Genomic DNA, 17,148 nt, shown 5'->3' with positions numbered 1-17,148 from the left:
ATCATATGTCAATGCCCTGCGGACCTATTTAAAGTCACTTCCAGTGACATTACATCATGTACAGTAAAACATGTCATGTCCACTGAGTCAGTACATACTGCCGATGCATTTTTAACTCTTATTTGTGAGATGGAAATATCTCCGGCCATGGCATTGACATCATAACAAATCCCAATAAGCCATTATGGTGTCAAATGCAAATACACTTGGAGTATGTATGGAAGATCTTTTTTCCTAAACGTTTATCCACAGAATCCATTAAAAAGTCAATAGATATGGCCTATGAGCTTAGAACAGGCCTTTTTGTCCTGCAGCTCTGTAGGTACCATTATGATGTCAATAGAATTATTTCATATACTCATTGGCATTACAATATCAGATCTAGCGTTAATATTGTAATGGCTGCTTGTTGTGAGGTCTATTTTATTTTCATTTACAGTGACATGAGAAAGCCGACAATAAATACAAAACTAAAGATTATTGTAGTTTTACCTAATTTAATACCAAGGATATTTAGAGCTAAAGCTGGCACTCTATCATTAGTTCCTTTCATTGTGACTGAACATTACAGCACAAATAATACATAAGATCCTTGTAGCATGTACTGAATACACACAAAGGGAGTTAGGCTGGAGTGGTAGCGTTAGCTCTATATTACCTCAGTTCAAACAGTTGAAGTTAGACCTTTAATATATTATTTTAGCAGAGATTTTGTTATGTTTAATAGTAATACTCCACTTTCATTAGGGGGATTCGTGTATTTTCTATCACTACATCTATTGCCTGGCATCAGCAAGGGAAATAAACTTGCCTCCAAGGGAGTTGCCTCTTTTTTAGCTGCAGTGATAATTAAAGATCAAGGTAAAATTGTACTCATTTTTAAACGAATTTTAACATCATTTGTGATTGTCCACCAAAATACCATCTTCTCTTTCACCCGGGAGAGGGGAGAAGGGACAGCATGTCAGAAAGAAACAAGACACAAAGGATCAGAAATACAAATATCAGAACTCTCCTAGTGAGATGTTAGCAACCAGGAACTTAGGGTGTGATCCTAAATGGCACTGAGTGTCCTCATCCTCCCACTCTGGAATCTGCTTTCTGGGGAATGCCTACACTGTAATAAAACACCTCTGGCACCAGGTCCCAGTTCCTGGGTCAGCTGAGTCGCTTGGACTGCAGGCCTATAAAACTGCAGCGTAGACGTTTGAGCTGAGCGTGTCAGAGCCTGGGCTGCAACCTGAGCTCAAACGTCTATGCTGTAATTTTATAGCCCCGCAGCCTGAGCCTCCCAAGCCTGAGTCAGCTGACCTGGGCCAGCCATGGCTGTGCGGTGGGTCTTTTATTGCAGTGTAGATGTCCTCCAAATTCCCTATAGGACTGAGGCCTTCAGTTAGGTTACAAAGGCCTGCAACCCTGACTCACAGCAAACAGCACTTATGTGAGAACTTCTACTGAAGTCAATGGAAGCATTCACATGACTGAGTGCCACTCAGTGTGTAGAAGCGCTGCACGGAAAAAAAAAAAAAAAAAAAAAAAGACGTGTGGGAGTACTGCGTCTCTAAAATTATCCACCTCCCTGACAGTACAAAGACTAACGAAGACAGTTTACAGGAAGGTATGAAGCAGAGAAAATCCTTTCAAAAGTTCCTATCAGAAAGAGGAGGAAAGATTTTCAAAAGTGGTTATTTTCTCCTTTCCTTTTCTCTTTTTTTAAATCAACTAACCCACCTTTATATGTGCAGGGGTACACAGTAGAATTGTAATACTTTTCAAGTTCAAGCAAAATTACAGGCATTTCAGTTGGAATTCTCTCTCAAATCTCTTTGTGTATATATCCAGTGAAACTCTGGTGGGATGTGACTTATAGTTCCTTTTGTCCCAGCAGCAAAGCAGGCTTACACAGTGACTATTCGTTTAAGCACAGCAGTGTGGCTGAAGTTTCTAAAACTCTCTTAGAAGAACAAAGAAAAACGTGGAATCAAGAATACCTTTTAATTTGGAGAGTATTATCTTAAGAATAATGTCTCACATTTATATAGCAATTGTCATCCTGAAGTATCCCAAAATGCTTTACAGGCGTAACAAACTACAGTTAACCACTGCATATAGTATGTGCCAGATTCACTGTCACTAGTATAGGGAGCTGCCAATAGCACTTCATACATCACACTTGCACTCTGCACCCCAGGAAATTCATTACAGAGGAATTTAGCACCACCATCTGTGCTCCCTCAGGGTCTCCACCATGGGATGGCAGCTTGATATCACTTCCAGGGCTCCATAACAGCTCTGCTAGCAGAGGGTACACAGGGGATGTGCTGAATTAATGCATTTTCCAGCATCCCTGGCTATACTCCTTTCCAAACCCACAGTCAGGTGCATCCCCAGGCCCTCCCAGCTGAGATTACAACTCCTGGACACTGACACTCTTTGCTCCATCCAGCTAGGGCTGCCTTTCCTTCCCTCCCCTCCACAGCCTGTTTCTATAGTGGAGAGGGAATTCAACAAATACTAATCTAGGGTCTAACTGAATGCTTCCAAGGGAAGTCAGGACATTTGTGAACAGTCCCTGCTTAAAAATGAAATCTGACTATGATTCAGAAGCTTAGCCTAAAAGAGAGGTGTGTAGGTTAATGGTCTGAGCAGAAGACTGGGAGCCCATACCACTATGACACCAATTTCTGTGGTGCCTAAATGTAGGAGACTATATCCATCTGCAGTCACCTAAATTAGCAGCCTGATTTACAGATGTGCTGAGCGCCTGTAACTCCTTTTGAGATCAGTGGTATCCATGATGGCTCAGAACCAGTGCACATCAGGTCCGGTATTTAAGTGCTTAGAGATTTGAGCTTCAAAATGCTGGCCTTAGCCTTCACCTTATTTTCCCTATCTGTAAAAAGGAGTGTTACAAGGAGGTTAGTGAGAAGATTCATCATTCATTCAAAAAAATCAATGGTTTAAATATTTTAAAAACAGGAGAAGGGTCCTTCCTATCTCTGTTGCTTGGATCAGGGCTATAGTTTCCCTTTAAATTTGACATTAGCATCCACTATCCTCACATAGCCAATGAGCAAATCAAAACTGTAATATTGCCTGATGGGACTGTAACAAACCCTAAATACCATAGAGTCTTCCTCTTAAGTCACAATTCCATTTTTATATTAAAGTTAACACTTCAGAAACAACGTTCTCATCCAACATGAACACTTTATAATTATGTTTTTCTAAAAAGCTGTAATAAATTTTATTTCAGCACGCACTTTCTATTTTATTTCTATTCCCAAACACTGTTCATTGGTAAGCACAAAGTGTCCTCTTGACACAATAATGAAAGTGCATTCATACATGTCAGCTGGAGCAATTATGTACTTCAGATGAATATGCAACAAGTATTATTCAGTCCCTTTCAGCTGACATTTTTCAAACATGACGTGCATATTAAAATTAACACCCAAAGATGTGAGCTCAGTTGGCTTTAACCTCCCAGGAATCTGGACAATGAAAAACTGAGCTGTGTAAGTCCATTTGCTACACACAGCATGTACTTGTGTACTATTAAGCCTAGTTTTGTCTTGTGCAAAGCTCTCCATCGTGTACGCTAAATTTAGGAGGAAACAAACCAAGAAATTAAGGAACAGAAAGGAGCCCTGAGCCAGCTCTAAGTAACACCAGGGCCTGGAGTGGCCCCATGATCTTCAGTATCAAAGATAGCTCCAGGACCTGAAATTGCAGAGGTGCCACCTTTGCTCCCATGAGCTGCATCTCTTTGCCACTGGAAGAGTCTATTTATCTGTTCTCTCTTTATTGTTTTTCTTTGAAAGAAGAGTTATCTAGACAAAAAAAAACCCACAAAAATATTTTTCCAAGAGAGCAAAACTCGACAGGTGGAAACAATCCAGCCCATCGTCTTGTTCAGTTGCAGCAGGCATGCAGTTACGATGCCATCAACTCCTAAAACAGGATCCGTGGGGCACATCAGTGGGAGAAAGGATCCTTGGGATAAATCATCATTCTGCCATTCCAATCATGACATCCACACCATTTTGTAGAGACTAGTGTTCATATGCTATAAAAACATGCTACCTGTGCCTTGCAGGGTGGACTGTATCAGTGGGTGGTGGTATTGGGGGAAATGCCTGTCTGCAGTTTCATCTGTCCTAGCTCCAAGGACCAGAACAAAAAGTCAAATCTTAATGACTGGCTAAGTAAGGTAGAGCACATCATTTCATTGTAAGGTTGTCCACATGTAATAAGGTAGGGGTGAAAAAAGCGTTCCTGCCATAGGTTTCTCATCCTAATTCATCACACCTAGCAATATCTGTTTAGCTCTCAATCTTATCAAAAGACACAATCCCAATTGTGGATTTAAGATCTGAACATCCCTGAGCCAAGAGGATATTCAGATCCAGATCTCCAATTCCGGACCCATCATCCTGTTTCCAACGTCTATAGGGACAAGTTGGAGTGCCCAGTTTCAAAAGTTGTTCGGTGCATGCCTTGTCCTGTCTCCATCTTCCCTGCCCAGGACCCACCCCCAACAGACAGAGCCATTTATACCACAGTGAGGCAGACTCTAGTTTGAATTCATTTTAAAACTGGGACTGTGTTTCAAATACTCTCCTGTTTGCGCTGCCTACTGAGCACTAACAGATTCAACAGCAGATACGCTAGAGGAAACACATACAAAGGGCATGTACTAACACAGAACTCCCTTGGAACACAGTGCAGTTGAAAGGTACTGTAGATATAACAAGGCCCAAGCACAATTTAGGAAACGGGGCGGGGGGAAGATTTCTCCAGGAACAGCATTACTACAAAGCTAGGTGGTGGAGTGATAACACAAGAAGAAATCTTATGTGACTGGGACAGGGTTGAGCTTACTGGTGGTGCTGCCTAGCAGTTAGGTCACCCCATCTCCGGTGTCCCCTGCCAGGAGTCATTCCAGCGCTACGGCAGTTCCTCTTCTGGTAGGTAATGACCGGCTGTCTGGCCAGGTCACCAGTTGAGTCCACCCCCTTCCAGGGGGACAGAAACCAGCAATGTATATATGCCCAGTGTGCCCTCAAGGAAGAGTCTTCAGCCCACTGCCAGGCCCCTGTGGGCTACTTGCCCTTGCCTCGGGGCTTACAATGTCTCTATACCCCCTAACCACCTGGGGCAGGGGGAACAGTTTGTTCCCATGTCATGGGAGGGTGGTTGGTACAGGAGCCCGAGCCCACCCTCAGGCTCTGTCCTAGGGCCCTACAGGTGGCAGCAGCGTCAAGCACCCAGCAACGTTCTGAGGCTGCCACTCCTGGCCATTTCTTACTACTTACTTTCCCAGACCAGGGCATGGTCACAGTCTCACAAACAATCTAAATGAAGGAATCCTTAAAAGACAAGCTCGGACCTGAGAAAGCTGCCACTTGCAAACCCCCCTTGCCTGCAGCAAGGACTTCTATTATGCCTTTAGTCAGGAGCTCTTGGGATAGGTCCATCCCCCTATCTTATCTGCTATTTCCCCCCTTACTGAGCTGTCTGGCTCTCTTTTAAACTCCTTCCCCAGCTAGTGCAGGCTTTACAGGTCCAGTGGGGTGGGACCACTTGGGCCTAGGACTGCTCCTTAACCCCTCTCCAGTCATAGGGGGAAAAAGCTGAGGAGCTGGGGGTACGTGGTTTATAGACTGTTGTAATCTCTAGGCAGTCACAGTTATACAACTCAAAATGCAAGTCACATTCATAAAATAGTGGTTACAGTGTCAAGGGAAGGTCTTTGATACAGACATATCAGTCCATCACAACCACTACTTACTTCCCCCTCCAAGCCAATTAAGAAAGCCAGGCCCATGGAGCCAACAGAGACCAGCAGGACATCTGAGCCCCAACCAGGGGACCTTAGCCTGAAGAGCCCATGAGTATATTTATGTCCTGCAAAAACAGTCAAGTCCAGAGGCACCCACAGATCCCATCTGATTATGTAGTCAACATATGCACAGCCCCATGTAAGCAGTGCCTCATTTTGGCATTTCAGCTGGATAGAGCTTGGTTTGTCGGCAGAGCTTAGAAGAGTACTTTCCCCCAATTTGACACCTGAGCAAGCCTCTAACAATCTCTCCTGGTTGATTTAGTTAAAAAGACCACATTTTGTATTTACCCCTTGGCTCAGCATGCATCAAACTGGCCTCACTTAATTGGACCAAAGGTGTGTTTATTTCTACCAGCAGCTGGAGACAGTTAAGGGGACAATGTGTATTGTTCACAACGGGCTTCTGTGAGAGATAACTAACCACTCTCTTTATCTCCTCTTGAATTCCAGAGGCTTTGACACAATGTGCTGATCCATGATTCCTTGTAAATTTAAAATTAAATCCTCTCCCCCATTTCATGATTTCTAATTTCATTAGGATTACAATTTGAAGATGGCAATTAAAATTACAGGGGGGGACGGGACAGAAAAATCCTGTTGGCATAAGTCTGTCACAGTCTTCTATGTGAATTTTAGGAGTAATTTTCTGAAATCAGTGAGTGTGCTTACACACATAAAAAGAAAAGGAGTACTTGTGGCACCTTAGAGATTAACAAATTTATTTGAGCATAAGTACTCCTTTTCTTTTTGCGAATACAGACTAACATGGCTGCTACTCTGAAACCTGTCCTTACACACATAGCACGCACTCAAAAACTACACACTATACAGATTTATTCCACAAAGATATTGGAGCAAAATGCTACACAGTCATCTGGGTACATTTTGGTGGAGCCGGGGAAGGGTTCTGTCTTTTTGTGAATCAAGTCTTTAGGCCTGACATCTAAGCCAGGTCCGGGGTTAAAAAATACTGCAAAGCTTCTGACTTCCTAGAGGCTCATTTATAACAAGAATTGGCTTTGGAAGTGTTTATAGGCTCTCTGGTGTTGTCTATAATTACTTTCCTAGCTGAAGTAGCTGTGAGAAGGGAGAGTGTATGGGAAAGAGGATAGGGAAAAATACCCTGCATAAAATAAATAAGAGTGTCTGCCAGGGAATCTGCTTCACCTCTCTGGTCCTGTAATTTTCTGTTTTTTCCAACTATAATTGAAAAAAAAAACAGTCAAGTAAGACTGTGGATAATAAAAGAAATGTCATTGGTTTTGCCATATGGATCTCAAAACGTCTGTGTCTCAGATGTTATCTATGAAAGTGGATCAATCCAACAAAAGCCAGCCTGATAAATCTGACAAGACACAACAGAGATGGGACATTTTGTCTCCAGTGTTCAAATCCCACTCGAAGAAACTAGTTCCACTTTAGCTTGAAAAACATAAAAAGTAACTCCTTCTAAACTTTCCATTATATGCACGTTGTATGACTCAGACTAGGGCTATGATAGTTGAGAAATTGCTCTCAGATTTTGATAGATTTAACGAATAAAAATATTTCAAGCCTCAGGTTGTGAAAACTCATAATTTTATTTTATTCTTTTCAAATGAAATACAAAAACCCCATTGAAATCATCACTGATAAAGATATACAAATTGATTCTGAATATACATTTAAATTGCTGATCAAAGACATTCAACAAGTTTGAGCAGGTGAATATTATATGCGGCAGTACAATTGTGTCCTCCAGAGGCACTTATGTAATAACTGCTGATTTACATCAAAATGAGCGTTATCAGAATCAAGCATTAATGGTCTGATTTTCAGAGATCCTGAGCACCCACAATTCCCATCAACGTCTGGAAGATTCAGTCTTGGCACCTCTGAAAAGCAGACCATTGGCATCTATTGGCAGTGATTTCTGCCATCTTTGTATACAAAAACAGTCAGTCAGTTTAGTTGTCCATTTACTTAATAAAATGTCCCTTTTATAATGGATAAATATAGGGCAATAACTATTTCCTACAATTTTGTTTTGTGTCTGCTGCAAATGATCTTAGGTTTCTTGTGCTAAATAACATTATCTTTAAAAAGTGGTCTATTGGGTGACTGTTACGATTTACTTCACAGACAATGACATACCATAAATATCAGAAGAACATTCACATCTGATTTTAAGTTGACCGGGGGAGAAAAGCAGAGCCTTCCATCAGAATGCTATACTGTCTCTGTCCTTTATGGAAGAAAAGCTTTTTACTGGAGTTTTCTAATAGAAGATAGATAAGCAGAGAAAATGAAAGCTTAGTCTTCATATATTATTTTGCTTTCCACTTTTGAGTAAATATTTGTGCTGCTGTATACTGGAACCTTGGTAAGCTGAATTTTCCTGTATATCAATAAGTCAGCTGTGGAGTCAGAGAGTCACAATGCAAGTTCCTTTGGGCTGTCTTTCTAGTGACCTCAAGCTGATGTGAAGATGACAGGTTTAGAAAAGAGACAATTTGGTCTCCTTGGTAGCGGAGTGCTTGGGCTCTGTTAAAAACAGAGTTGAACAGCAGTGCCAACAAATGATACTGAAGTTATATGCAGTAGATTTGTGATTGGAAGTATTTTGCACTAGTAACTTAGCAAAGATAATAAAACTAAGGGCAGGATCTACACTAGAAAAACTTTTGCTGGTAGAGTAAAAAAGGTCACAGCCCTAGCCAACATTAGGATATTTCTATACTGGCAAAAGCCCTGGTGTTGACATAGATATCCCAACAAAAAAAGTTCTTTGGGCACTAGAGTTTATTTGTTCTAGAAACTGATATAACTTACGCTGGCAAAAGCATCTTTTGCTGGTATAAGCTGCATTTACACTAGGATAGCTATACTAGATCTAATGAACCAAAACAAGTAAAAATGATTTTGGCCTGTCAAAATGTTTAATTCAATCCAAAATTAAATGTTTAGTTTCCAACTTTTTTTAAAACCTTCTTTAAAAAAAGGTAATGAAACTGAGGTAAAATTAAAAACAAAAAGTCATTTCAAAGTTGGAAAGTCACAACATTGGATTTCAAAGAATTATTTTTTGTTGATTTATTTTTTCCAACTGAAACAATTCAGCAAACTCACCATGAATTCACATGGTGTTTCAGTCAATTCTAATCTGCATTTTTAAGTTAAAAAGGTTTCTGAATTTTCCCCCAGCTTTAATACAAGCAACCCTTTTCTAGCATAGTCTTAGTGAAATTAGGCCTGGTCTACTAGTCCATTACAGTCTGATTCAACATATAAAAGGCCTATGCTTTATTAATGTTATGTGTTTGTATAATATGTTTCCTTGATGAAATTCAAAGCACATTACAGAATTGTTGAGTATTATATACTGAGAACATGCAGCACGCTCAAGGCTGTACAGAAGACATGGTCTCTTCCCCAGGGAGGTAAGATCCTAATTATCAGAGCTGCTGAGTACTCACCATTCAAAATGACATCAATGGACTTCAGTTAATTGCCACTTTTGAAAATGTAGGCCATACAGTCTAATTCAGAAATAGTCTGTGAGAGTCTGCATTAATAATATAGCAGTTAATTAAGGCCCATGCCATATGTAATTTACAGTTCACATATAGAAAGAGGGATTGTGTCACATCAGCAACTATTTAGGGATGGGAAGTAAAGAAGAATAACTTCTATTATATGAAGAATAATTCATATAGGCTGCCATGCCTTTTGATGTGAGTGACTTAAAGAATAGACAAGAATTAAGCAATCCTTAAGAACAAGGGCTTTAATTTTATTACTCCAAGCACAATCTTTGTAAATGTTCAAGCTTGTATTCAAAAGAAACCCATTATCTCTTTTTATTATATATAAAAATAACATTTACCATCCTTGATTTCATTCTGAGGTCCTCTCCTGTACATTTTATCAAGGTGTATAAAGGCAGATAAAAGTGTGTAGACTTCTTCAACAAGTAAGCCAGTTCCAAGCTGAAGTATTTTAAGATGATTCATCCCTAGAGAAATTCTTAGCTTTTTCCTCTATTTTTTTTAAATCATCCTTTAAGCTCAGCTCAATAAAAGGCAAAGGATCACTGATCAGAGCAAACTGCTGTACTTGGATGGGAAATGCTGATGATAAAATATGGTTCACTTGTTGAAGTATATTGAGATGGGACAAGCAGGAAATGAGAAACATTCTACCAGTCTGTTTCTGGAATCACCTGACTCTTCACAAAGCTTTCTTCATGTCTTCTTTATCATGTTCTTTTTTGCTCTTGTATTTCCCAGTGGAAAGACATTTCTAGGTTCATTTCAGTTACGTCAAAATAATTCAATTAGAAACAAAGTATTGCAAAAGCTGTGTCTTGATGAATTTATCATCAGAGTAACTGATGAGAGTTCTTAAGTTTCTCAGTAGGCCTCTCAAATTAGAAAACCAACCAGGAGACATATAGAGAAACAAGTGCACAGTAATTTTGATACTGTTTTCACCGTTCCCAAGTGCTCAACTGTAATCTTTACAGGGGCTGGACTGGCTCAAAGGAATGATGCTTTTTAGTTATTTTAAATTTTTACCGTATAGATTGTTCTCCTCTAGGACATCCTTTGGGCCAGTGTAAATCAGGAGTTATTCCACCAAAGTCATAGCTGTACTATATAAAACTAATGTAATTGAGAGCAGAATCAGGACCCTAGGACTGAAAAATGTGAAGCAGATACTTACTGAAATTAGGTGCTACAAGCATCTCATATTAGAACTACTTCTCTGGATTAAAACAGCTCCACCTAAAGTCATCGACCGGAAGAAAGATTTGATATAGATACACTCTAAGACAGTGGTGGACAACCTGCGGCCCGTCAGGGTAATCTGCTGGCGGTCCATAAGAGAGTTTGTTTACATCAACCACCACTGCTCTAAGACACATTTAGATTATTGCAATATTAATGAAGTGCCAGCTTTAAGCATAAGGTATAAAGAAATTCATTGTCAGTTTCAATAACTGTAAGGACACACGGTAATGTGCTATTCAGATTTCAGTACTGATGGTATTTATTTGAAAAGAAACAAACAATACAACCCCCCAAAATTAGGTTCTAATACTTAACTATGCTGGTGAAAATAGCATTAAAAAGACTCTTTGCAATTTGGTATCAGATAAATCAGGATCTTGTGGAAATTTCTCTGACACACACTGATACTGAGACAATATAAGTGTAACTGTACCTTTGTTGGTCACAACTCAGAATACCAAATTCAGGATAATCTGCTGAGAAATAGGGCGGACACACCCCAAACTAGTGGTTATTCTCCCATGATATACCAAACCAGAAACAAAAGTAAACTGTTTCACCACACTGGCTAACAACAAGTCAGAAAAGCAGTTTCCTTAGGCATTCCAGACCTTATGTCACCACCAAAAACACTAGACTTAAAGGTGAGTGGTTCTTTAAAACCAGTTTAATCAAAGTGTTCTTCTGATTCCAAAGGACCAGCCACATACCCAGGTCAATATACAACTCAGATCTTACCCAAAAATCACGCTGTTGCCAATCTTTTAGTATTTAAAATCTAAAGGTTTATTGAAAGAAAGAAAGATTAAAATTAGTTAGAGGAATCAAATATATACAATAATTGCAAAGTTCTTGGTTCAGGCTTGTAGCAGTGAGGGAATAAACTGCTGGCTTAAGTCAAGTCTCTGTTTGCTTCCAAATTATTGGAAGGTCCTCAATTCCTTGGTTAGAATGCTCCCATTAGTTAGTCCAAAGGCTTGAGCAGGAAAGAGGCAAAATGGAGGCATTTCCAGGGCCTTTTATAGCTTCTGCCATGTGGAAGGAAACCCATTGTTTCAAACAAAGCCCTCAGCACAGCTAGTGGAAAATCACAGGTGACAAGATGGCCTTTGAGTCACATGGGCAAGTCACATGTCCATGCATGATTCCGCTTAGTCACAGTATAAGCCATTACCTATAACTCAAATAGCACATTCACAGGACAGTCCATTCAGGGTAGGTGGGCGTCTTCCATTGAGAATTAAATGTTCTTTTGACGGGCCACTCAATTTGAATAGTCCCTTCAAGATGTGCAGGCTAAATACCTTGTGGGCATTACCCCAGGAGCAAACATTTGAAAACCAGGTATAGAACCAATACTCATAACTTCAAATACAAAAATGACACATGCATACAGATAGCATAATCATAACCAGCAAATCATAGCCTTTCCAATAGACACTTTACTTTACAAAGTTTGTACAAGATTGGTTGCAAATATATAACAGTGGTTGCAACAATGATCTATATGGTCATATTTTAATCAGATAACGTCACAATAAGTTTATTTTTACAACACCTGAAACAATTATCCAGGGTCAGACTACATTGTGTTACTGCTCTAAATTTAGGATATTGCCCTAGGGCATATTTTGGTTATAGCAAATGCTCTGTGTGATTCTGCTTTTGCAAGATAACTGTGGATTAAGAGTCCAACACATACATAATTTAAAATCTATTTAAAAAAAATTCTACTCACTCAGTGCGATATTTCTAAGGTAACCCTCGAAATGGCTTTTACTGAAGTAGGAGAGAAAATATCTTCTGAAAGAAACATGCTCATCAATATTTAAAGTTAATTATTATATTTTAAATTTAGAAAGTAGGAAGGGAGAATGGAAACTTTACCTGGTGCTTGTTTTTCTGAACACCAGCATGCTCATTTGGGATGTATTGTACAAACACTAATGCCAGTAACTTTACTAATATTAGTCATCCCACTCACCTGCATAAGTGTTTGCAGGTGGCCAATAGATTTTAGGGTCTCTAATTTAGCTTTCATCAACAATTCTGGGAGCCCTCTGCTGGTTCTTCCTCCTGGGCATCATTTTGAGACAGATAAGGGAAAGAAGGTGTAGTAAAATGGACTGCTCTCTTGAGAGTCTATATGTTTTGTACAACAATGTCACAAGGATGTCAGGCTCCCTGCATAGCTACATTCTGGCTGCCAGGCTGAGTCAGCAAAATAGTTCTGCATCTTTATAGATGGTCCTAGAACCTGTCACCAGTATGACGAGGCAGAAAGCTGACTGATCTGAGGTTCTAGATCCATCTAGAAAGATGCAGAACTATTCTGCTGAGCCAGGCTGTCAGGCCATAACTATTGAAGGAACCTGTTGTACAAAATGCATAGAATCTAAAGATACCAGTCCATTTTACTACACCCTTCTTTTTCCATACGTATTTCAACAAAAACAAAGACATTTTAAACAAAAACAATAAAAAATTTGGTAACGAAATCAAGGAGTTAATGATTAGAGGATAAATTTAACTTGCCACAACATATTTCAGGGCTAAACATTACCCACCAGATTAGTCACCTGGAGATTCAAAAAGAGGAGAGATTAAAGTAATCAGGAGCTATTAAACTGAGTTTCAAATTCTCCCTATGCACCCAACATATTCACATTGAGAAATCAGCCCAGCTGACCCCACCCATTGCCAGGGCTGAGTGATCAATCAGACCTGTTTGCCTTGCATATGATTGACTCAGATGCATTGAGAGGAGGCTGATTAGTTAACTATCAAACTCATGAGAAATAGTAACATGGCAGATGGAAAGCAATAAATCTGTTTCTTCACCTGCTCTACTCCTCCTCCCATGTGAGCAGCTTCCTCAGAAGAACTCACAGAAGGAACAAATAGCAGCCCTTCCACAGAAAGGAAGAAATCCACTCTAAGCTTTCCTTCATCACTGAAAAAGGCCTTTTCTCCTGTCTTCCCTCCCTACCCCACAGACTTCCCTTTTAAAATATATGCTTGTAAGATCCTTTGTGCCATAGTTTTAGTTAGTCCCAAGATGACTTCCATTTCTGTGACGGAAAACCCCAGTCTGTTTACATATAATTAGTCATCCAACTTAGTTCACAAACACAAATTGCTGTTTGTACACACAAGATGGGGGATGCACTAATTTTGGCAGGCATTATCAGAAAAGTGCAGAGGAGTAGATATTCAATGGTCTTTAGATCAGGCTCCATATTTCTATTGAGGTTAGGTTTTATAATAGATTGTGTAACCTTTCTGTCAGGTGGTTAGCAGTAGCAAAAATGGCCACATTCAAATAGCTAGGCATCCCTCTTAAAACTTACAAACAGCACCAGCTTGAGCCCCCACCCAAAATTTCTGAGATTACTTGGTACCCTTAATCAGCAACACTCCTCCTCTCACAAGTTCGGAGTCTATACATGAAACAAGAAAACTTTGTTATAGGGAAAAGGAATACAGCATCATCTTAGGAAACACTATCTCTAAATGAATGATAAATAAAACACTTTGGTAACTTTGGCAGCAGTGTTAACTTGGTCCTTCACCTATCAGTGTGAACATCCAATAGGCAAATGATCCTTTATTACATCACTTCCCTTTTCCCCCCCATCTGCTAAACCCCACTCATCATTGAGCATCAATAGGTAGCATGGTCCATTAGTCCTGAGGTACACTCAAGTAGACTTATCTCCAGCCTCTTAGAAAGTGCTATCTATTCTTATCCAGCTACTGCCTAAAGCAGCTACAGTTATTTCAGCTTTATATAAGTGATGAGTAAAAGAGGCTTAATCAGAGTTCACTCACCTCTAGGGCTGTACTAAAGAGCTCTCTCTACAAACTAGTAGCATATAGAATGCCTAAGCAGAAACATTGCTCCACACAACAAATCTTTCCCCTCCTCCCTGCGTCAGTTCCTCTACCCAACAAATTCTGAACTTCGAAAGAGTTATGGTGACTCCCAAAGTGGCACTTGAAGAATTCTGGGTAGAAAGCATATGCAAATTAAGCTCACTCTGCAATCATATTTTTCCCCGTTCACCAATACATGGTGACAGAAAGCCTCTTCCCATCTGAAGCTTCTGTCCATCTGGAGTTCTGGGTATGCAGATGAAGCAGCTCTGTGGACCTTCTTCTCTCTGTTCACCAACACATGGGAGCAGAGAGCTTACAGGACACAGGGCTTACAGCTGTGTTTCACTAACCCCTAAATATTGAGTTTAAAACATCTCACAGTGTCCCTTTAATATTCAGAACTTTAAATTTTGTTTCCAAAGTTTTAACCTGGTAGGAAATATAGAAGGTATAGATTGAAATTTTTGCTCTGGGCTTTACTGGATTCTGATATTTCATTTTTGATGGGAACCCTATATTCATGGTAGATGACGACTTTTTCTTTTGTACATCCCTTTCACAATTATAACAAACTTCCTAGCCCGTCGACTGACAAGCAACATTGCAGGCCTGTCAGGTTGCTGGTGATAATGTCTTATTTTACAATGCCATATGAAAAGTTGTCCTTTGAGGATCAGGAATGTACAATATGCACTGCTTCAATGTGTAAAGATAAGATTAAACTATAAGGGAGCAATTAAATGCTTAGATCATATTAATAAAGCATTTCCTGTGTTTACCATGGTGTTATCATTGCCTACAATATTGAGCAGTGTATTTGTTTTGATGACTAAAACATGAGCTGCAAATTCAGAAGGGGATTATGGAGTTATTTTAAGGAGTATGGTCCAAACTACTTTTGTATAGGGCTTCCTACCCTGATGTAATAAAAAATTCAGCAATTTAGAAGTGAAAGGTCTCTGCATATGGTATTTTAAATTCATAACTAATTAAGAAAAACTGATTTACATATAAACAAATCAGCATGCATCAGTCTCCCTTGAACTTTCTGGTCTCGTATGAAAACTGCAACTTCACTTTAGGGCACTTAGGGTTTATTGTTTATCTTTGTGGAATCATACAAACTAGTCAATGCAAATCACATTTACTGACCCTAATTTGGCCACCGAGTGGTCTGGTAATTAACCAATAGAGACATTGTTTAGTGAAAAGCAGAATCTCTCCAAGCTTAATGAGTCTAATTAGTGCTAAACAATTTAATATTTATATAACAACAGTGCCCAGAGTCCACAGTCAGGATCAGGGCCATATTGTGCATGGTGCAATTTATACACATAGGCAGATATGGTCCCTGCCCTTGAGATTCGTGGAATCAGTCTTTGTGATTGTTTATCCTCATGACACCATCTTGCAGCTTCCAAGGCACTAGAAACAGGAAATGGGGAATTAAATGGAAATAGTGTTGCAGATTTAGCATTGTTAAAGAATCTGCTAAAATGTTAAGGTACTAGACTCCATTTGATGCAAAGGGACTTTTTGTTTGTTCCTTCCTCCCCCATATTTGACAATAATTACTATTAGAGAGAAAAGGTGGGTGAGGTAATATCTTTTATTGGACCAAATTCTGTTGGTGACAGAGACAAGCTTACACAGACCTCTTCTTCAGGTCTGGGAAAGAAGAAGAGCTATCTGTAAGAAGTTGGTCCAATAAAAGATATCACCTCACCCACCTTATCTCTCTAATATCCTGGGACCAACACGGCAACACTGCAGACAGTAACTACTTTTCACTGAGATCTTAGACACTCAGGTTACCTTCTCCAGACCTGAGAAAGAGCTCTGTGAAGCTCCAAAGTTTGTCCCTTCCAGCAAAAAAAATTTGGTCCAATAAAAGATATTACTTCACCTACCTTTTCTCAGTAATTACTATTAACAATCACAGGCAGACTAATCAATTATATGGAGAAAAGAATAGGAGATTCACTTTTGGGGAAACAAAACAGCCTAATAGATCTTAGAGAAAATAATTTAAATCGCTGGCAGGAAACAGGGGACTGAAACCTGGAGAGCAATAATGCTTGAAAAAGACCTAGATGTAATCATGGGGAGCTAACTAGATGTGACTTTACATGTGGCATGATGTCAAAAAGGAGCAATGCATATACAGGATCATCACACCACAGAGTGAACAGGGAGGTAATAGTGCCTCTGTACAATTTTGCTGTGACCCTCTTTGTAAGGTGGACCTTGGTTCTGATCCAATATGGCAATTCCTATGTTTCCATATAGCATTTATGGGTTAAAAAAAAGTAATGACAGACTGGAAGGAGTTCAGTTGGGGAGGTCAGTTTGTTCAGAGAAAAACAGAAGTGATTAGGGACTGAATAGGTGATATATGAACTAAATAAGTACAGCTAAAAAACAAAGAGGAGGCATCACAGTCTTCAAATATTTGGAGGACTTAAACATTAAGCATGGAGTGGAATTACTTGGGATGGTACCAAGCAGGGTTACCATGTTTCAGGTTCCCAAAAAGGGGACACTGCTGGAGGGTGGGGGAAGGGGAGCTGGAGCAGGTACTTGGGGATGCTGAAGGGGTATGTATACTGGGAGGTAGTATTTGGGGGGAGTGCTAGAGGGGATATTTTG

The 17,148-nt window shown here is 39.7% G+C and overlaps 1 long non-coding RNA gene across 1 annotated transcript in view; it reads right to left on the bottom strand.

The window, feature by feature from the left end:
• The window catches only part of LOC122462066, a 155,670-nt gene extending 141,134 nt beyond the window's left edge, over positions 1 to 14,536 (bottom strand). The window contains exon 1 of the long non-coding RNA XR_006284407.1: positions 14,452 to 14,536. This is a non-coding gene — a long non-coding RNA (uncharacterized LOC122462066). The remainder of the gene's footprint in view (positions 1 to 14,451) is intronic.
• Positions 14,537 to 17,148: the final 2,612 nt, after the last annotated feature.

Source organism: Chelonia mydas, chromosome 10, assembly GCF_015237465.2.
Source record: "Chelonia mydas isolate rCheMyd1 chromosome 10, rCheMyd1.pri.v2, whole genome shotgun sequence".
Lineage (NCBI taxonomy): Eukaryota > Metazoa > Chordata > Testudines > Cheloniidae > Chelonia > Chelonia mydas.
Note: the sequence above shows the minus strand (reverse complement) of the source record. Positions and strands in the feature narration are given on the sequence as shown.